The sequence below is a fragment of the Jaculus jaculus genome, chromosome 7 (genome assembly GCF_020740685.1).
Source record: "Jaculus jaculus isolate mJacJac1 chromosome 7, mJacJac1.mat.Y.cur, whole genome shotgun sequence".
In the NCBI taxonomy this organism is placed as follows: Eukaryota; Metazoa; Chordata; class Mammalia; order Rodentia; family Dipodidae; genus Jaculus; species Jaculus jaculus.
The window spans coordinates 95,407,847-95,429,615 of NC_059108.1; the positions used below are offsets into that span (position 1 = coordinate 95,407,847).

General features: G+C 40.3%; 1 non-coding gene and 1 pseudogene across 1 annotated transcript; one reads left to right on the forward strand and one right to left on the reverse strand.

The window, feature by feature from the left end:
* Positions 1 to 21,769, forward strand: part of LOC101596656 — a 117,852-nt pseudogene that overhangs the window by 28,360 nt on the left and 67,723 nt on the right.
* Positions 18,492 to 18,625, reverse strand: LOC123462650. The gene has a single exon (XR_006638434.1). It is a non-coding gene; the product is annotated as a U11 spliceosomal RNA (small nuclear RNA).

A 21,769-nucleotide genomic window follows, 5' to 3' on the forward strand; every position in this document is an offset into this window, starting at 1 on the left:
CTTCATCTCTATCCCTCTCCATCCAGGAGACATGGAAAAATTTGCATTGTCTGTACCCGCTGTTAATTTCTGTGGCTCAGATAGAAGATTTGAGTGGACTGTCTTACCTGAGGGCATGGCTAATAGCCCACCCATTTGCCAATGTTACCTGTTATCCATTTTCTCCTTTCTTATCAATCTCCCCAATATTCTGTTTTATATTTATGTGGATGATATTATTCTTGGGTACCTAGATTCCTCCACACTCCATGACCTTACCCACCAATGTCTAAGTATCCTTCATACTCACAGCTTTAAAGTAGCTCCTGAGAAAGTTCAAACTGTGCTTCCCTTTAAGATCTTGGGCTCAATCCTTATCCTAGATACAATTTCACCTGTTAAACCACAACTTTACATTCAGAATTCTTACACCTTGCCTCAACTCCAGAAACTCTTGGAAGAAATTAACTGGATGAGGTCCTGGATACCTATAACCACTGAGGAATTATCCCCTGTTTGACCTTCTAAGGGGCCTTGATCTTTCATCCCCAGTAACCCTAAAGTCTGGGCAGAGACAAATCCTCCATAGAGTCCAGGAGGCCATAGATAACTTCAATCTCAAATGATTTGGCCCTGATCTCACTCTTTCCCTCTGCCTTTTCCCTGGGGAGACTGTGATAACTTCCCTGCTGGCTCAAAAGGGCAAGCCTATTCAGTAGATTCACCTCTTGATCGGTGGGGCCCCTAGGGTCTATTCTTTAAGTAACTAAGTAGCTGATTGTATCATTAAAGGAAGGAAAGCTGCCATTAGACTCTTTGGTATTGAGCCTCACTCAATCATTACCCCATATAAGATAACTGATTTCACTTGGCTCCAAAGAAATAATATGAGTCGTTATGGCACTTGAAGGGTTTCTGTGCTCCATAGACTGCCATTATGGCCCTCATAAGTGGATGAGCTCCTTCTCTAGGTTGGAGTGGAGACCCCCAAGGCTTTTCCTGCCTCAACCCAACCTTGACTTCCTCATTGCCTTTACAGATGGGGGAATCCTGAGGGCTTCCCTGGTTGTGTATCCCCCCTTTAAATTGGGGGTCAAACCTGAGACCATCAAGTCTATCTCTTAGGAAACAGAGTGATTCGCACAGTACCAAGAGCATTTTGTAGTTGTTCTGGCCAAGGATACCATTCAAGAGCCGTTCAACTTATTTTCTGACAGCCTCTATGTGGTAAATCTATTGCCCAATCTCATTGAAGCTCACATTAGACTTGATTCCAACCCTATATCCCCATTAATGATCCAGGCTTGCACCTTACTCAAACGAGTCCACCCTATCTTCATACATCATCTTCGAGGCCGTCCAAATTTACCAGGTTTCCTGTCCAAAGGAAGCACCTTGGCCAATCAATTGTCCTCTGCAGCTCACTGTCACACTGTCTCAGAGGCTATCCACTTTCATTCACTAACACACCCCAACTGGAGAGGCCTTAAACAAAGATTCCCCCAACTAGCAAATATAGATCTTTAAAAAATATTATTAGAACATGCAAGTCTTGCCAACACTTCCTCCAGGTTCCCCCTTCCAACCTTCCAGGAGTAACTCTCAAGGCATTTGCCCCAACCATCTTTGGCAAATAGATGTTACTCAATATTCCCCCTTTGGAAAACTTAAATATAGTTTCTCATCAGTTGATACTTTCTCCCATGCCTGTTGGACATCTATACATTCTGGGGAGAAATCTAAACATGCCCCTAGTCATATGCTTCAATGCTTTGCCACCGTTCGAATACCTGAACAATTTAAGACAGATAATGGGCTCTGCTTCATAAGCAAGGCCGTTATAGATTTTCTCCAGACCTGAAAAAAGTCTCACATTCCACACATCCCATACAACCCCCAGAGCCAGGCTATTGTTGAAAGATATAATCAGACTCTCAAATCTCAATTACAAAAACAAAAGAGGGAATCCTTACTCCCACACGACCAACTAAAAAAGGCATTATTTACCCTAAATATTTTAAATTTTTCTAAAGAAGATAAACACTTATTCCCTTTTCAAAAACACTGGTCCTCATCTGTTACCTACAGTTCTATGTGGGTAAGATGGAAGGACCCATTGACTGGCTCTGGAGAGGACCAGACCCGCTACTCAGATCATTAGAGGGTTTGGATGTGTCTTCCCTCAAGATGAAAAAAGACCCATTTGGTACCAGTGAGAGACCTAAAATATTTGTCCCAACAAGGGGACACTGACAATCACTTCTCCAGGGAGTGTCCCACCCCTGACGAATGTTCCTAAAATGGTCTTCACCCCACTAAACCAAACAACTCCCTCCCTCCCTTGTGGAGGATTTCTGGCTTTGCTTCTGATCTGGGCCTCCCTGGCTGCTTGCAGTAATTTGATACAACTACAGTTGCCCATACGACCCTAAAAAATTGCTCAGCCACCTTCCCCATCCCTATCCAGCTTTTCCCAATGTCTCCTTATGGAACTTGCATTTGGGCTCTGCCTTCCCCTAATAATCCCAGAACATATGTGGGATACATTCATCCTTCTTTCTGTACTTTTAACACAACTGAGCACAGTGCTCAATGCTGCCCACCTTCTGGAATGGTTTATGTTTGTGGAGGTGGCATGGCCTATGACTTTCTGCCCACCAATGGGATGGGCCTTTGTGCCCCAGCCACCTTAGTCCCAGATGTACATATCATTCCTGGAAATGAGGCTGTCCTTATGCCCTCTTTTGATTATATCAGAGGAGGACCTAAGAGAGCTGTACAAATGATATCTTTATTCTTGGGATGGGAATAACCATAGGTGTGGCCACTGGAACAGCTGGGATGGGTATGGCAGTCCATCTCCACAGAAAGCTCTGTCTCCAGTTGATCAGGGAAATAAAAGACATGCCCAACACTATCCTTGATCTCCAACAACAGCTAGATTCCCTGACTGAGGTAGTCCTACAAAACAGGAGGGGACTAGACCTATTAACAGCTGAAAAGGGAGGCATATGCTTGTTTTTACAGGAAAAATACAGTTTTTATGCCAATAGATTAGGAATTGTTCAAGACAAGATCAAAAGACTTCAAGAGGACCTGGAGAAGAGATGTCAGGACCTCCAGGACAACTCATTGTGGACAGGCCTGCATGGCTTCTTACCCTACCTCCTCCCTCTACTTGGACCTCTTCTTCACCTTTACCTTAAATTCACTGTTGGGCCTTGTGTAATTAACAAAATTACACAATTCATTCACCAGCAGCTAGAGACAATAAAACTCCATCAGGTTGAGATACATTACCCCAGGCTAGCAACTCAGGAATTAAGTTCCTCAAATGACCCACTGCCACCTCCTCTGCCCTCCATGTGACTGATGATGGGTAAGATCTCAGACTGACTGAGACAACCTAAGACAGGCCATGGATTGGGTTCTTAGCAAGCTAAACACATGGTACCCAGTGACAGGTAAGATCTCCAGAGGGGGACAACCTAAGACAGGGGCCATGGTGACTAATGCTCTTACAAAAACAAAAGGGGGAGATGTTGTGCCTTGAGAGGCCTGCACATGAGGTCTAGTGAAATTTCCTGAGCCTAGCTAAAGTTTGGCGACCTGTCTCTGGCCAGCTATGACTCAGCAGGATACCTAATGGCCTCAGGTCTGCTACTTCTGTGTAGGAAGTTGGAGTTCTCTCATGCATGCTTAGAACCAATCATCTCAAAAGTCACGGTATGCTATTGGCCCTTACATGTCACCCCATCCTAAAATCCCCACCCTCATTCTCAAAGCTGTATAAGCACCTTCCTGTTACAATCAATTGAGTTCCTGCTTCGACAAGACTCCTGGCCTGGTGGTTTGTTCCTGGCCATCAACCCTCCTCCTCAATCCCTTGGGGGGAACCAGCAGGCCTGATCCTTCCTCAGCACTACCTGCCTGGGAAGCCTGGCACAGTACTATATTAAATGAAATTGGGGACAGTGGAAACCCTTGTCTTGTTCCTGAATTTAGTGGAGAAGCTTCTAGTCTTTCCCCATTTTGTAATATGTTGGCTGTAGGCTTGTCATAAATAGCCTTTATTATGCTGAGATATGATCTTTCTATTCCTAGTCTCTGTAGGATTTTTATCATGAAGGGATGTTGGACTTTGTCAAATGCTTTTTCTGCATCTAATGAGATGATCATATGATTTTTTTCCTTCAGTCCATTTATGTAATGTATTAAAATTATCAATTTGTGTATGTTGAACCATCTCTGCATCTCTGGTCTGGGTGAACAATCTTTCTGATATATTCTTGTATTCTGTTTGCCAATATTTTGTTGAGAATTTTTGCATCTATGTTCATGAAGGAGATTTGTCTATAATTTTCTTTTGTTGTTCTATCTTTGCCTGGTTTTGCTATCAGGGTGATGCTGGCTGGCTTCATAGAAAAAGTTTGGTAGTATTCATTCTTTTATTTTTTTTATGGTATGGAAAAGCTTAAGAAGCAGTGGTGTTAGTTCATTCCTGAAGGTCTGGTAAAATTCAGCAGTGTATCCATCTGGCCTGGACTATTTTTATTAGGGAGATTGTTGATAACTGTTTGGATCTCCATACTTGTTATAGGTCTATTTACGTTATTTACCTCATCGTTATTTAATTTAGGTAAGTCATATAAATCAAGGAAATCATCCATTTCTTTCAGATTTTCATACTTAGTGGAATATATGTTTTTATAGTATGTCCCTATGATTTTTTGAATTTCTCTGGCATCTGCCTTTTTCATCTCTAATTTTATTAATTTGTGTCTCTTCTCTCTTTTTTTTTGGTAAGATTTGCTAAGGGTTTATCAATCTTGTTTATTCTTTCAAAGAACCAGTTCTTTATTTCATGGATTCTTTGGATTGTTCTTTTTTTTTTTTTTCAATATTTTCTGCCCTAATCTTTATTATTTCTTCCCATCTACTGATTTTCAGTTTGCCTTGTTTTACTTTTTCCAAGATTTTAAGATGAAGCATTAGGTCATTTACTTGTGACCTTTCTAATTTCTTAATATAGAAATTTAAAGCTATAAATTTACCTCTAACAGCTTCCTTCATTGTGTCCCATAGATTTTGGTATGTTGTGTTCTCATTATCATTTTTGGCTATGGATTTTTTGATTTCCTTCTTGATTTCTTCATTGACTCATTCATCATTTATAGTGTACTGGTTAGAATCCATGATTTTGTTTATGCTCTATAGCTTTTCTTTCTATTGATTTGTAGTTTGATTCTATTGTGGTCAGATAGAATGCAAGGAATTATTTCAATTTTCCTTTATTTTGTAAGATTTGCTTTGTGTCCTAATATATGGTCAATTTTAGAGAATGTTCCATGTGCTGCTGAAAAGAATGTATATTCTGCAGCATTTGGATGAAATGTCCTGCATATATATGTTAGGTCCATTCCTTGTATGACCTCATTTAGTCCAGATGCTTCTCTGTTTATTTTTTCCCAGAATGATGTGTCAAATGATGAGAGTAGGGTGTTGAAGTCACCCACTACCACTGTGTTTGGTGTTATCTGTGACTTTATTTCTAATAGCTTTTGTTTGATGAATTTGGGTGCCCCCATGTTAGGTGCATATATGTTTAGGATTGCAATGTTGTCATGTTGGAGTGTGCCCTTAATCAATATAAAGTGACTTTCCTTATTTTTCTTGACTAACGTTGGACTGAAGTCTACCTTGTTAGATATTCGGATAGCAACCACTGCTTGTGTTCTAGGCCCATTTGCTTGAAACATTGTTTTCCCTCCTTTTACCCTAAGATAGTATCCATCCTTTGTAGAAAGGTGAGTTTCTTGAAGACAACAAATTATAGTATCCTGTGCTGGAGAGATGGCTTAGTGGTTAAGTGCCTGCCTGTGAAGCCTAAGGACCCCGGTTCGAGGCTCGGTTCCCCAGGTCTCACGTTAGCCAGATGCACCAGGGGGCATATGCATGTGGAGTTTTTTTGCAGAGGCTGGAATCCCTGGTGCGCCCATTCTCTTTCTCCCTCTATCTGTCTTTCTCTCTGTGTCTGTTGCTCTCAAATAAATAAATTTAAAAAAAATTATAATATCCTGCTTTTTAACCCAGTCTGCAAACCTATGTCTTTTGGTTGGGGAATTGAGGTCATTAACATTAATAGATATTATGAAGGTAAATATTTATGTTTGCCTTTTTTTTTTTTTTTTTTTTGTGGTTCCGGTTCTACCTTTGCTCACTTATGTTAAGTAGTATTTGAGTATTGTTTGATTTCTCCAGGTTCCTTATATTTGTGCTTTTCCTACTTGTTGGCATGGAGGATTCTTTCAAGAATTTTCTGTAGAGCTGATTTTGTCTTCAAATACTCCTTTAGCCTACTTTTGTGAGGAAATATCCTTAATTATCTGTCTATTTGAATGGATAGCTTTGGAGGATAAAGTAACCTTGGTTGACAGTTGTTATCTTTCAGAACTTGGAATACAGCACTCCAAGACCTTCTGGCTTTTAAAGTTTGTGTTGAGTAATCTGCTGTAATCCTGATGTGCTTGCCTTTGTAGGTAACTTGACTGTTCTCTCTAACTACTTTCAAAATATTTTCCTTGGTTTGTGTGTTTGGTAGTTTGATTATAATATGGCAAGAAGAGGTTCTTTCCAGGTTTTGTCTGGCTGGGGTTCTAAAGGCTTCCTGTATCTGCATTGGCACCGCTTTCACAATTTGGGGGAAGTTTTTTTCTATCATTTTGTTGAAGATACCTACTATGCCTTTAGAGTGAAATTCTTCTCCTTCTAATATGACTTGAATTCTTTTTTTTCTCTTCACCCGTCTTTTAAAAAATAATGTTTTATTTTTATTTATTTATGAGAGAGAGGGAGAGAGAGAGAGAGAGAGAGAGAGAGAGAGAGAGAGAGAGAAAGAGAGAGAGAGAGAGAGAGAGAGAGAATTGGCTAGCCACAGCCTCCAGTCACTGAAAAAAAAACTCCAGACACATGTACCATCTTGGGCATCTGGCTGATGTGGGTCCTGGGGAATTTAACCCGGGTCCTGTGGCTTGGCATGCAAACACTTTAACTGATAAGCCATCTCTTCAGCCCCATCTACCCAGGTCTTTAGATCTCACAGAGGTGTGCAGTAATGAGAGTGAGTGGTCAAGTCACAAGTTAGTCTGTCATAGGTGGCAGTCATGTGAAGCTGGGCACTTTCAGCAGTATTTATTGTACATTTGCTGATTCAAAGCCAAGATCACATCTCTGTGTTTCCTGGGGCTGCATTTAGAGTTCCAAAGATACATAGCAACATTGCACAGAAACTTGGTAACCATCTATTCTTTTTTTTCTTTATTTTCACAATTTTTTTAAATACTTTTGTTCATTATTTATTTATTTATTTGAGAGTGACAGACACAGGGAGAAAGACAGATAGAGGGAGAGAGAGAGAATGGGCATGCCAGGGCTTCCAGCCACTGAAAACAAACTCCAGACATGTGCTCCCCCTTGTGCATCTGGCTAACGTGGGACCTGGGGAACTGAGCCTCGAACCAGTATCCTTAGGCTTCACAGGCAAGTGCTTAACCTCTAAGCCATCTCTCCAGCCCTATTTTCACAATTTTTATTAACATTTTCCATAATTATAAAAAAAAATATCCCATGGCAATACCTCCCACCCCCCCCAGCACTTTCCCCTTTGAAATTCTTGTATATATGTAAGAATGCCTTGAATTCTTATGCTCAATTTTTTCATAGTGTCCTGAATATCTTGAAATTCACATTCATACTTTTCGATTAGTTTGTCTTTCTCTTTGATGGACTGTATTAGATCTGCCACCTGATCTTCTAGCTTAGATATTCGGTCCTCTCCTTCATCCATTCTACTGGTTAGATTTTCTACAGTGTTTTTTATTTCATTAACTGTGTTCTTCATTGCTAGTAATTCTGACTGGTTGTACTTTATTGTTTCTATTTCCTTATTTATGTCTTGTATTGACGTCTTTATTTTATTACATTGTTGTCCTGTGTCTTTTTTGGTTCCTTTGATTTCCTCTTTCATTCCTTTGATTTCTTCTTTGATTTCTTTAAACCTATTTATAATCATTCATTTGAAATCTTTCTCAGGCATTTCCTCTAACTTGTTCTCACTGGAGGTCATTTCTGATGCATTCATACTTTTTGGTGGATTTATATTGTCTTGATTTTTGGTGTTTCTTGTCTTATAATGTATATAGTTTTGCATCCTGGATTATTTAATGATTGAATTTTCTACTTAGCTGGGTATTATTAGATATATCAATCAATCGGATGTTATATATCTTCAGGGTAGAAGCCTAAGATGCTAGGTGTGGCTTTCAAGACTCTCAGAGTATCTACAAAAGTGACTCCTGGTGTTGTGTTTGCTTGCTATGAAAGTATCCAACTAGGCTGAGTGGAACCAAATCAGGTAGTTTCTGAAATTTAACTAAAAAATGTACACTTTCAATGAAAAACAGCATAGAGTATTTATCAAAGAGATGGTATTATGACAACCACATCCTCTGTCTGTCCCTTAGGCTGTGTGGTGCCTCACCCACTCCCTTAATCCTGACAACAAGGCCTGATAAGATTTCTGTTCTGTAGAGCGTTCCAAGTCAGCTTGTGACCAAGTGAGACCCTTCCCTAATGTATAACAGAAGAGGAAACAAAGCCACTATAAATCAAGAAGCAACAAATAACAATCCCAAAATACAGCTTATTTAAGAAGGGTAAATCTGACCATCCATCATATTTGACATATAATTTATCCTGATATGGAAGATGCAACTAGCACTTTTGGTTCAGTCCTATATACCAGGCTTATTATGCAGTTACTGACCTGGTGTAATTCCAGTTACCTTTGGGGATGATTTTGATCTCTGCTCCTGCTTGACCTCCGTAGGTTCAAGTAGACATGGCCAGGTCCCTTGACTGATGCCCTGTTCACTGGAGCTGAGCACTGGTGGTGGGGGAGGGGAGGCTGCCAATGTTGCTCTAGTTCGCTTGCTGTTCCATGTGTTCTTCTACCTTGTGATCTCCTCCTCCGTTGTTCACTGCTGTTCTCCCTTCACATTTCTTGAGTTTTTGGAGAGCTCTGGTGTGTGCACAAAATCCCCTCCCCCCGCTTTACCTGTGGCTCAAGCTGTGCCTGGCGGCTGGCTGCTGCGCTGCTGTGGTGTTCCTGCAGACCTGCTGGAGCTGCTTCTGCTGGCATGTGTGGGCTCTGGATAGTCTTGATCTCTCCTGCTTCTCTGCTGCTGTTTCAATTTCCTATTTACCTCACTTTTTATTAAAAGTGTGTGTTTTGCTGGGATTGTTTTTGGCTCCCCCACCCCCAGGATGCTTTTGCATGGTACCATCTTAACTGGAAGCCTGCCCTGGTTGTTTTAAGTCTTGTATTGGCTGAGTATTTCTTTGCTATACCATTTGCAGGGTGAATGTTTATTCTGTGGCATTATGGGTTTTGTGGGGATTTTTTTGTATTATGGATCAGTTAAACGATCTTGGACTATGGGAATGTTTGAATATCATTAGGATCGATGAAAACTATGGGGACTTTTAAAGTTGGAATGAATGCATTGCATTTTACATCATGAATGATTATAAGTTTATGGGAGTCAGGGGCAGAATATTGTGGTTTGATTCAGGTGTCCCTCATAAAATTAGGTGTTCTGAATGCTAGGTTCCCAGCTGATGGAGATTTGGGAATTCCTTGAGGCAGTGTATTGTTGCTGGTAGGGTTATAGACATTACACTCAGTTTCCCCTTGCCAGTGTTTGGAACACTCTCCTACTGATGTTGTCAATCTGATGTTGGCCAGGAGGTGACATCCACCCTCTGGTCATGCTATTGTTTTCCCCTGCCATCATGGAGCTTACACTTGAGTCTCTAAGCCAAAATAAACTTTTTACTCCACAGGCTGCTTTTTGTTGGGTGATTTCTTGCGGGGCTCCTTCCCGCTCAGGTAGTGCCAAGAGAAGGACCAGGCCTGCTGGTTCCTCCCTAGGGGTTGAGGGGATGATGAGCATCAGATGACTCAGAAACCTCTCCTGACCACCGGAGAAAAACCATATTGAGCCGGGAGTCTTTTTGATGCAGGAACTCGCAGAAACAACTCGCTTTATTACTCTGAGCAGTTGCCTTTATCATGTTGGGGATGAAGGTGGGGATTTTAGTATGGGAGAAGAGGTAAGGGCCAATAGTAAACTTTAACTATTGAAATGGTAATTACAATTGCCACATGGAAGTGGCAGGCCAGAAGTCATTAGGCGTCTTGCTGAGTCATAGCTGGCCAGAGACAGGTCGCCAAACTTTAGCTAGGCTCAGGAAGTTCCACTAGGCCTCACGCCTAGGCCTTTTAGGGCCCCACATCTCCCCCTTTTGTTTTTGTAAGAGCATTAGTCACTGTGGCCCCTGTCTTAGGTTGCCCCCTCTGGGGATCTTACCCATCATTGAGTACCAGGTGTTTAGCTCACTGAGAAGGCACTCCATGGCCTGACTTAAGTTGTACCCCTCTGGGGACTTACCCATCATTGGTCACATGGAGGGCAGGGGAGGTGGCAGTGGGTCATCTGAGGAACTTAATTCCTGAGTTGCCAGCCTGTGATATCTTGACCTGATGAAGTTTTATTGCCTCTGGTGAATAAATTGTGTAATTTTGTTAATTATACAAGGCCCAACCGTGAGGATAAGGAGAAGGGGAAGGAGGGGGAGGGGTCCAGGTAGAGGGAGGAGGTAGGGTAAGAAGTCATGTAGGCCCATCCGCAGCAGGTTGTCCTGGGGGTCTTGTTGCCTCCTCTCCATGTCTTCCTGGAGCCTCTTAATCTTGTTCTGGATGATTCCTGATTTATTGGCATAAAAGTGGCAATTTTCCTGTAAAAACAAACATACGCCTCCCTTTTTGGCTGTTAGTAGGTCTAGTCCTCTCCTGTTTTGCAGGTCTACCTCAGCCAGGGAATGTAGCTTCCAGAAATGATATCTACATCTTGGATTAAGGTGGCTGGCACACAAAGCCTGTCCAATTGCTGGGCAGAAAGTTATAGGCCATCTCGCCTCCGCAAACGTAAACCATTCCAGAAGGCGGGCAGCATTGAGCCCTGTGCTCAGTTGTGTTAAAAGTACAGAAGGAAGGATGAATGTATCTCACATCTATACTGGAATTATTAGGGGAGGGTGGGGCCCAAATGCCCAGAGGAAACATTGGGAAAAGCTAGACTGGGATGGTGAAGGTGCCTGAGCAGTTTTTTAAGGTTGTATGGACAACTGTACTGTAATTAGCCAGAGAGGCCCAGATCGGAGGCAAAGCCAGCAATCCTCTGCAAGGGAGGGAGTTATTTAATTTAGCAAGGTAAAGGACCATTTTAGGAACAGTCATCAGGGGTGGTACAATCCATAGAGAAGTGATAGTTAGTGTCCCCTTGTTGGGACAAATATTTTAGGTCTCTCGCTGGTACCCAAATGGGTCTTTTACTTTTTACAAAGTTTTCCCATGGACAAAAAATTTATGAGCTTTACACAAGTTTCTATCAAAAAATTCCTTTCTGTTATAGAGTTTTTGTATTTTAATTACTTCTCAGTACAAAAGACTATTAAGGCCAGCCAAATGGCTTTGACTCTGAATATTCATAATCTTGCTTACATGTAGTTGCTAATGTCTTGCTGCTGGAAGGACTTTCTGACACTGAATATACATAATCTTCCTTACTGTAGGTGCTATAGTTTTTCTAAAACCTTGCTATTGTTTTGCTAAAGTGTTGCTGCGGAGAGCCCAGAGCTATGCATACAAGTCCAGCCAAAATGGCTCCCGACAATTCCCCCTTTTTTGTTTATTATTTTTAATGAACCAGGCTCCTCCAGGCCTCGGTGCAGAAAGACTGTTTCTGTCTTAGGTTGTTCTCTATGATATTGAGGCCTTACCCATCATCGGTACATGAATTCCATCATTCATGCCCTATCTTAGGTTGACCTAACTCGAGAGAATCTTATGTGTCTTTGACTACCAGCCTCTGCAGGGGCTTTAAGATAATGTCTCAGGAAGCCGGGGTCAGGTCCATAGCTGTATTCCATGTATTTCTGTACAAATATCCATAAAGGATCTTAAAAGGCATTTAATGAGTATGGGCAGCAGACACAGAATGAGCAAAAGACAAATACCTGTAGCAGTAAAGCTTCCTATCCAAGAAGTGAAAGAATTTCATCTAGGCAAGGCAGACTTAAAAGCAAATATTAAGTCATCAGTAGCTTTAGCTGCATCAAAAGTAAGATGATTATTTTGTAAAGACAAAATCTCTGAATATAACTGAATCAGATCTAAGGAAATATTATCATTGTGCCAAATATCTCTTAAATGTATTTTCCCAATGCTGTTAACTGTTATTATATTTTTTAGAAGTAACACAAATCCATTGAAAATCTACATGACACTCCAAACGAGTTTTAACTTTTAACACTAGTATATAGAGCATCAGGTATCTATGTATGTATCTATGGTAAAGATCAAGCCCAAGATCTTAAAGGGAGGTACAGTTTGAACTTTCTCAGGAACTACTTTAAACTGTGAGTATGATGGATAGGTAGACATTAAAAGTATAAACCTAAAGCCAAAAGCCACATCATACTTTAGGAACTCCTGTTAGGCACACTTTCTATATCTTTAGATTGAAATCTGAAACCCACCATCACACATTAAGATAAACAATTGAATATATTGGGGGCCATTTATTTAAATTATCATATTCTACCCCTGGAGCCCAATAGATTTATAACCATCACACATTATAAATTGTTAGAAAAAATTAAAATATTTAGGGTAAATAAGGCCCTTTATAGTTGGTCGTGTGGGGGTAAGGATTCCCCCTTTTGTCTTTGTAATTGAGACTTGAGAGTTTGATTATATCTTTTTTAAAATTATTTATTTATTTATTTGAGAGTGACAGAGGAAGAGGCAGATAGAGAGAGGGAGAGAGAATGGGTGTGTAGGGCCTTTAGCTACTGAAAAAATTCCAGACACATGTGCCCCTCATGCATCTGGCTAACTTGGGTCCTGGGGAGTCAAGCCTTGAATCTGGGTCCTTAGGCTCTACAGGCAAGCACTTAACCGCTAAGCCATCTCTCCAGCCCATGATTATATCTTTTAATAATAGCCTGGCCCCAGGGGTTATATGGGATGCCTGTGGAATGTGAGATTTTCCAGGTCTGGAGAAAATTTACAAAGGCCTTGCTTACGTTGTAGGGGCCATTATTTGTTTTAATTTGATCAGGCTGCCCAAGAGTGGTGAAACATTGAAGCATATAACTAATGACATGTTTAGATTTTTTTTTTTTTTTCGGCATGTGCCAATGCCCAGTAGGCATGGGAAAAGTCAGGGAGCCCAGTCACCACAAGATGGTGGACGTCTCCCCTGTCCCCACCTGGGTCAGTACAAGGGGCCACATGGCAGTCTCCTAGAAGGTGGATTGCCTGCCATTTCCCAGCCATTTCCCAGTAGGGGAAGGTCAGGCACAAGCTGCCAGGAGAGGGACCATCTACTTAAATTACCAAATTTTGTCCCTGGCTCCCAATAGATTTATAACTATCATATATTATAAATTGTACTCAGTTTAATTTTAAAGGTCTCCACAGTCTTGACTAATTTAAGATAGTAAGATTTGTAAAATTAAACAGGTTAAACAATTCTAGTATATAAAGGCACGGAGTAAACATTTTTAACTGGTATAAGGCATAGCAAGGAGAGACTAAAACAATGTAAACTGAACCATCATAAACTAAAATTAGTCTCAGTGCCTGTAACTTGCTTGAGGTGTTTTAGATTAAAATCATAAGTCTCAGCCAGGTGTGGTGGTGTACGCCTTTAATCCCAGCAGTTGGGGGGCAGAGGTAGGAGGATTACTATGAGTTTTAGGCCACCCTGAGGCTTCATAGGGAATTTCAGGGTAGCCTGGGTTAGAGTGAAATCCTTTCTTGAAAAACCAAAAGAAAGAAACAACAAATCTTAAAATTTTTAATCCAGTATCTCTAGCTAAGCATATCAGTCTATTACAAATTTAAATTTGATTAAACTCTTTTTAGACCTGGGCAGCAGGACATAGTCAGCCCTTATGCCAGTCTCCCAGTTCCAACGAAGTTACCTGTATGTTAAATTTCGACTTGCAGTCCCTAGCCCAATGAAACCCCTTATTGCATTTAGGGTAGCATGTGTGAGGGGCGTTGGTCATCCCCCCAGAGGGCAGGGGAGGCTTTGTCTTGTTGGGATACTCCTTTTTAAAGTGACCCATGTCCCCACACCTGAAACATGTTGAGTTTTTAGGATTTAACTGTAATGCGCAAGTCTTATCACTAAATCTCCCTGTTTATTTTCCTGAAGGGCAGCAGCCATGGCCCTAGCCTGATGGGAGATAGTGCCAACATCCTTGGTGGCTACAATCCATCTACTCATGGAGTTGTCCTTGAGACCCGCACAGGCGAGGCGGGGATCAGCCATCATCCCTTCCCAGACCAACATTTTAGTACATTGATCTTGTAATGCCCCTGGAGGAAATTTTCTTTGGAGACTTTTTTCCACCCTATCCATAAATGTGGCCAAGTCCTCAGATGACTTTTGAGTAATACTCATAAGGAGGGTTTCAGAGGTCCCTCATCAAGCCTTTTCCTTGCCACCAAGCCCAGTGCCTTGACCTGGTCCCTATACGGGTCAGGTATAGCTGCCTGTTGAGTGCCTGTAGCATATTGATCAGAGATACCAGAGAGCATCCCAAAAGTTATTGGCACAGGGGGCTGTTGATTTTGGTTTCGTTCTACCTGTGCATGGCACTCATCTTTAAATTTTTTTTTTTTGGTTTATTTTTATTTATTTATTTGAAAGTGACAGAGACAGAAAGAGGAAGAGACAGAGAGAGAGAGAATGGGCGCGCCAGGGCTTCCAGCCACTGCAAACGAACTCCAGACGCGTGCGCCCCCTTGTGCATCTGGCTAACGTGGGACCTGGGGAACCGAGCCTTGAACCGGGGTCCTTAGGCTTCACAGGCAAGCGCTTAACCGCTAAGCCATCTCTCCAGCCCGGCACTCATCTTTAAAATAGGCACACCACTTAAGGTATAGGGGACCCGACAAGACAGCCCTGACTATATTTTTCCAATCTTGGGTTGTACAAGGTTGATGGGCAAGTCCCTGTAATAGGGTCTCAGCCCAAGGAGAGTTGGGTCCATCCTCAGAGACTGCTTTTTTAAGCTCCTTAAGGTCCTGAGCTTCCCACAGATACCAAGCAGCAGGGTGATTGCCCCCAGGATTTATATTGACAGGAAATAAAAAAGTAGCTTTATTTTCTGGCAGCTTGGCAGCTGAATATGAAGGAGGAGCCGAGGGGGTCTTGGCAGCTGAATATGAAGGCGGGGCCGAGGGGGTCCAGAAAGGGCTAGTCAATGGAGGAGGTGGGGGAGGTCCCACAGAAGGCCAGGGAGCACTCTCAAAGGGATAGAGTGAGGAGTATAAAGATGTATCCTCTTTCGGAGTTTTTATAGCTGTATCTCTAGGAGGAGTAGCCGGATCAGGCTGTATATTATCTTTTCCTTCTGTCTTTTGCTTATGTTTGGTTGGTCTTGGAGGGAAGCAGTCCTTGAGGGCCGAGATTGTAGGGAGAACCCCTGAGGGGAGTATTTGACCCTTCTCCACATGTGCCTGACAAACAAGGGCCTCTACCCTATCCCACGAGTTCCAATCAAAGAGATTTCTTTCTGGCAGCCATGGCGCCAGTTTGAAAAGGCAATCCCAGGTCTGTTGAGCCTTATTATCAGTCAAATTAAGCCCTCTACTATTTAGGAGTGCCCTGAGAGATTCTAAGGCAGGATTGGATTTAGAGGTAGACAGTCCCTTATTATAAAGTTGACAGAGAGATGTCCATAAAACTAGGAAAATAGCAACCCACATACACACGAGTATAATAAAACTGCAAGGATCCAAAAGATAGGTAAACATGTTGTACAAAAGCTGCAGATGCAGCTTGTCTGCGAAATGAAAGTGAAGGGAAGGAGAAAGAGAATGAAGAGATGTTGACAAGTAAGTATAGGTTGTAGAAGCAAAGTTTAGTGCACTAAATATGAAGACTGCCTCATAACTCGTGAGGGTATGCTCACCCACACACACCGATTACCTCCTCAACAACTGCCTCTCACAGGGTGCACTAGTTTGTCAGGGTCCCAGAGCCACACATTAGGTGCCAGAAGTGGGGCTCCTTCATGCTCAGGTAGTGCCGAGGGAAGGACCAGGCCTGCTGGTTCCTCCTTAGGAGTTGAGGGGATGATGAGCGTTGGACGACTCAGTAACCTCTCCTGGCCACTGGAGCAAAATCAAACTGAGTCGGGGGTCTTTTCGATGCAGGAACTTACAGAAACAACTCGCTTTATTACTCTGAGCAGTTGCCTATATCATGTTGGGGACGAAGGCGGGGATTTTAGGATGGCAGAAGAGGTAAGGGCCAATAGTAAACTTTAACTATTGAAATGGTAATTACAATTGCCACGTGAAAGTGGCAGGCCAAAAGCCATTAGGTGTCTTGCTGAGTCCTAGCTGGCCAGAGACAGGTCACCAAACATTAGCTAGGCTCAGGAAGTTCCACTAGGCCTCATGCCAGGGCCTTTTAGGGCCCAACAATTTCTACCAGCAATACAACCTGACTGCAACATATTTATCCATCAATCTATCATCTACCTGTATGTTTGTCATTGATCTTCCTATAGAAAGATGAAGTGGAACAGTCTTCTTTTCATGTGAGCTGTTTCTCCCACATTTACTTCAACAAAGTTTTTGGATGTCACACTCCATGAGTAACAGAAGCCACATTGGAAATGCCGTGAAGTACACAAAATGATAAATTTTGCATGCATATTCTTGAGTTTGTGGTATTTTTTATATAAGGTTCCCTTGATCGATTTGTCAAAAATCCTGTGACATTGTCAAGTCATCCTGTAACTCAAAAGTTTGTGAAATCAGATTCCTCATGTGAGGATATCTATTTTTGTACTGTTTTATGGTTGATGTAAATGTTTAAAAAATAAAGTTTGGAAATTTTCATGTCATTTTAAGCATCTTATGTTAAATTTGAATTGCTTGCCTGATCATATGTGGAAGGTTATTTACTGTTAAATGGGCAAGTTTCCAGTGGCAATACCAATAATTAACTTTCCCTCTTCTACCATCAACTTTCACTAGGTAAAATGGGAGTTCTGAGTTTCATGCATGATAGGCTTGTGTTGGAAACCATAGCTATTGTGGATTCATGAGTGCAATGATCATGTCATAGACCAATCAAAGGCTTCTGCAGACCTCTTTTCCATCCTTCTACTCTTAGATTATTTTCCACTTACTTTTACTCATGGCTATTGGAGCCTCAGATGGGGTATTTTAGATGTTCTGTTTGAGGCTGAGCACAAAGTAGTCACTTTTCTTACCAATTTGACCAATTATGAATTGATCTTTACAGTAAGGAAATTTTGTGATTGAATATTTGTGCAATTTTAGTCTGTGTGAAAAAAAAATCAAGTAAACATAGTAGCAGATTGATATATTGTCCAGTTAGCATAACCATAGTTGAAGGATCTTTAGAGCATCCAACAACTCAGGTAGCTTATTTCTGGCACTGGAATTCTTGGTTAATAATTAATGCCTTCAGGGAGCAGTTTTACTCACTCATATAGGGAACCTTTGCTCTAACAATTTAAGAATCATAGTTTTGGGCTGGAGAGATAGTTTGGTGGTGAATTCTCTTGCCTGCAGAGCCTAAGTACCCATGTCTGATTCCCTAGCACTCAAGTAAAGCCAGATATGCACAATGGTGCATACATCTGGAGTTAATTTTCAGTGGCTCGAGGTCCCAGAACACCATTTCTCTCTCCTTCTCTTTTGCTATATCTCTCTCTGTCTGTCACTGTTTGCAAATAAATTAATTAATAAAAATGGAAAATCATATCTTAATTGCCTTAGCAAGAACTAGTCTTCCACATGGATAATTCACTTATCTTTTCATTAAATTCATCCTTTTATTTTAAAATTATATATATATGTATATAATACACTCATTTGCAATTGATAAAATATTATTTTTTTGCATACCCTTAGTGTTTTATGAAAAAATAATCTGCTATGGTGACATTTAATTGTCAAGATACAGGATACTGTTATATGTGAGAAAATTCTTTCTTTCTTTCTTTTGGTTTTTGAGATAGGGTCTCATTGTAGCCCAGGCTGACCTGGACTTTACTATGTAATCTCAGGGTGGTCTCAAATTTATTGCCATCTTCCTCCCTCTGCCTCCCAAGTGCTGGGATTAAAGGCATGTACCACCATGTCTGGCTCCCCCCCGCCTTTTTTTCTTTCTTTCTTTTATTTTTCTTCAAGGTAGGGTCTTACTCTAGCTCAGGATGACCTGGAATTCACTACATAGTGTCAGGGTGCCCTCACAGCGACATTCCCAAGTCCTGTAATTAAAAGGATACATTACAAGCTATGACAACACTTCTATTTCAAATTCACAAAGTAGGGCACCAGAACCAATGATCACCATCTGCCCATGTACCAATGAATTATGTTTCTGAAATCTCTTGATGTCAATTCTGCACATAGAACAACTGAATTGCCCTATATGTGCCACTCATGACAGAAGCCCTTTTTTGAGAAAATCCTTTATTTTGATCTTTCATAAATATATGTTTGCCTCCCACCATTATATTCTCCTTCTTGTACATGATTCCTAATATTCTGTGCTTATTAGTCTACAGTGGTATCATTTCAAGAACAATATAAAATGGGATCCAATATTACATGCACTTTTCAATCCATAAGTAGCTCTATTTCTCCTCTTGTATCATCAGTAATATTCAATAATAACCATGTCCCACAATGTTTATAATCATTCACATATTTTAAAGGCATGTGGATAACTGTTGCTTTCACTATTACAAATAAAGTTATTCTCAATACAATAACAATAATGGATTTCCTTTCATAGTGGCATCTAATAGGACACCAAAAGCAATAAATGACCTGACTAAAGAATTGCTTAAATGCATTTGAAAGTGCTTTTGAGTACATACCATGTTCATGTTCAAAAATGCATAAGAAAATGCAAAGGTATTTATAGCTTCAGATAGAAGTATTAGAAACTAAAAAACACACAACAAAGTTCATTTAGTTAAATTAAGGAAAACCTTCAAGATATACCATGGTGCTGATTGAAAATCAGATAAATATAAATACATAGTATAGCAAAATAAAGTTGGTTAATTGTGCTATACATTAAGACATTCCAACCTCATTTAAATATTTTAATTGAAATCCAAGACATAAATGTTTGTATTATGAAAATTTAATGTTTTAATTAAGAAAATTATATAAGCTGGTATAAGTTTGAAATGCTCTTCATATGTAAGACCATGTATAATTTCTTACCTGTTTAGGGTTTTATGAAGAATGACCAAGGAAATTAGATTTGCAGAGTAAGAATGAGAACTTCAGAGCTGGAGAGATGACTTAGTGACTAAGGCATTTCTTGTGAAGCCTAAGGAACCAGATTTAGTTCCCCAGTACCCACATAAAGCCAGATGCATTAGGTGGCACATGTAGTTGGAGTTCATTTGCAGTGGCTAGAGTCACTGACATATCCATTCTCTCTCTATCTGCCTCTCTCTCTCATAAATAAATTGATAAATATAAAAAAGAAAAGAAAACTCAATAAAACAAAGGGATAAATCATATGATTATGATGTAAAAATATGTAACTATACAAATTAGTTTAGATATTAACTTTATATACCAACTAAGTAAAAAATGATAGTAACTACATTATCCTGAATTTAAACAGATTTGTTAATGAAATTCAGATATGTGGACCATGAGAATTTTAACTTTTAAATTACCCCCTTGATTAATATATACCAAGGCTGTAGAGATGGCTTAGGAGTTGAAGGCACTTGCTTGCAAAGCCTAATCCTAGGTAAAGCCAGATCAGAAATTGACACATGCATCTGGAGAATATTTGCAGTGGCAAAAGTCCCTGACCTACTGATTCTCTCCCCTTCTCCCTTTCCCTATCTCTCTCCTTGTAAATAAATAACTTCTTCTCAAAAATACCAAAGATGATAAAGACCTTAAATTCAAACATTAATTACATAGTATTACTTTGGATATTAACTTATATACAATAATACTTTATTTTAGTGGCTGGCTATCATTGATTTATACCTCATTTAATTTGTTTTTTTAAATTTTACAATGAAAATAAATACTATGGTATATATTATTTTCTCTAAAGAAATTAAAACATGTCATTTCAATAACATAATATTGTAGATTTCACAGACACTGAAGAAGATTATCAGGTCAAGTTGGTGCAGATGATTCTCTTTTACTACCTTCTTTCATGCAGGAAGGCTTCCAATTGCTGTCACAATGGAAGTCTCTCCTTGGCTCCTCAAATACTTCTCAGAAATGTTGTGCAGAAACACAAGCAACTAACATAACTGAAAGCAAAAAAAAAGTACATAGTATTTTGCTTATAAATTATCTTTTACCACATAATAACGGATTACAAACATAAGCAGCTTAACAAACATTACTTACCTCACATTGTTTCCCAAAGGCAGGAATCTAATGCCAACTCAACTCAATTCTTTTGGTTATGAGGTTTCAGTCCATTGTTACAAAGGATTGTTGTCACTAGAAGGTTTCACTGGATTGGATGATCCCCTTGTACACTCCCACAAATGTCTGTTGGAATGTAATTTTGGAGACAAGCTTGCAAGGTGTGAATGCAAAGTGTCAGGATTCAAACAGGGTGGCCAATTAGAAACTGGCTGCTGGCAGTGTGGTTCTGACAACAGTGATGCAGAATTAGCTCAGACGTCCCAGGGTAAATAGTTCTCTCTTGAATTCTGACAGGAGCTGAAAGGTCCAGGCTTCTGGCATCTCCTACTCTTGGACCAGCCAAATGTCCATGCTCTGTGTAACAGACTTTAAGTTGGTATTGTTCTAGCTGGACTCACAGAAACCCAAAAAGACTCATACTTGTGATTAAAGTTTTATTATAAAGTGTGATAGTCAAGTCCAGCTAAATGAAGTATCATATGCTATCACAATCATGAGGCTGTCACACATGAAGCTTTCATATCCTCAGAAGGTGTCACTGTCCCAGAAAACCAAGGTATGATTGATTAAAAATAAACTCACTGATTTTAGATATGGAGAGATGGTTTATCATGTAGTCAGTTTATATCATTTCACACATGGCTAAACTCAGTTTCCAATCTCTTCTCCTTCACAGGGGTTGGAATGATGTTACTTAAAGGTTTTATCTTCTGATCACATTGTTGGCCTTCCTGGCATGCTCAGATACTATTTTATAACAGTGTACAAACTCAAGCAGCAGGAGTCAAGTCATGTGCCTAAATTATGGGTTGCCTAATCTTCTTATCAAGAAAACTCAGGATATTGAAATGAAGGGATCCCAAGGTATTATCTCCCAGTAGGCCAAGACAAAGATCTAGTAAATGAATTACAGAGAAATAATAAATTATGCCCATATTTTTCTTTTTTAAATTTTATTAACATATTCCATGATTATAAAAAAATATCCCATGGTAATTCCCTCCTTCCCCACCCCCACACTTTCCCCTTTGAAATACCATTCTCCATCATATTACCTCCCCATTACAATCATAATTACATATATACAATATCAACCTATTAAGAGTCCCCCTCCCTTCCTTTCTCTTCCCTTTATGTCTCCTTTTTAACTTACTGGCCTCTGCTACCAAGTAT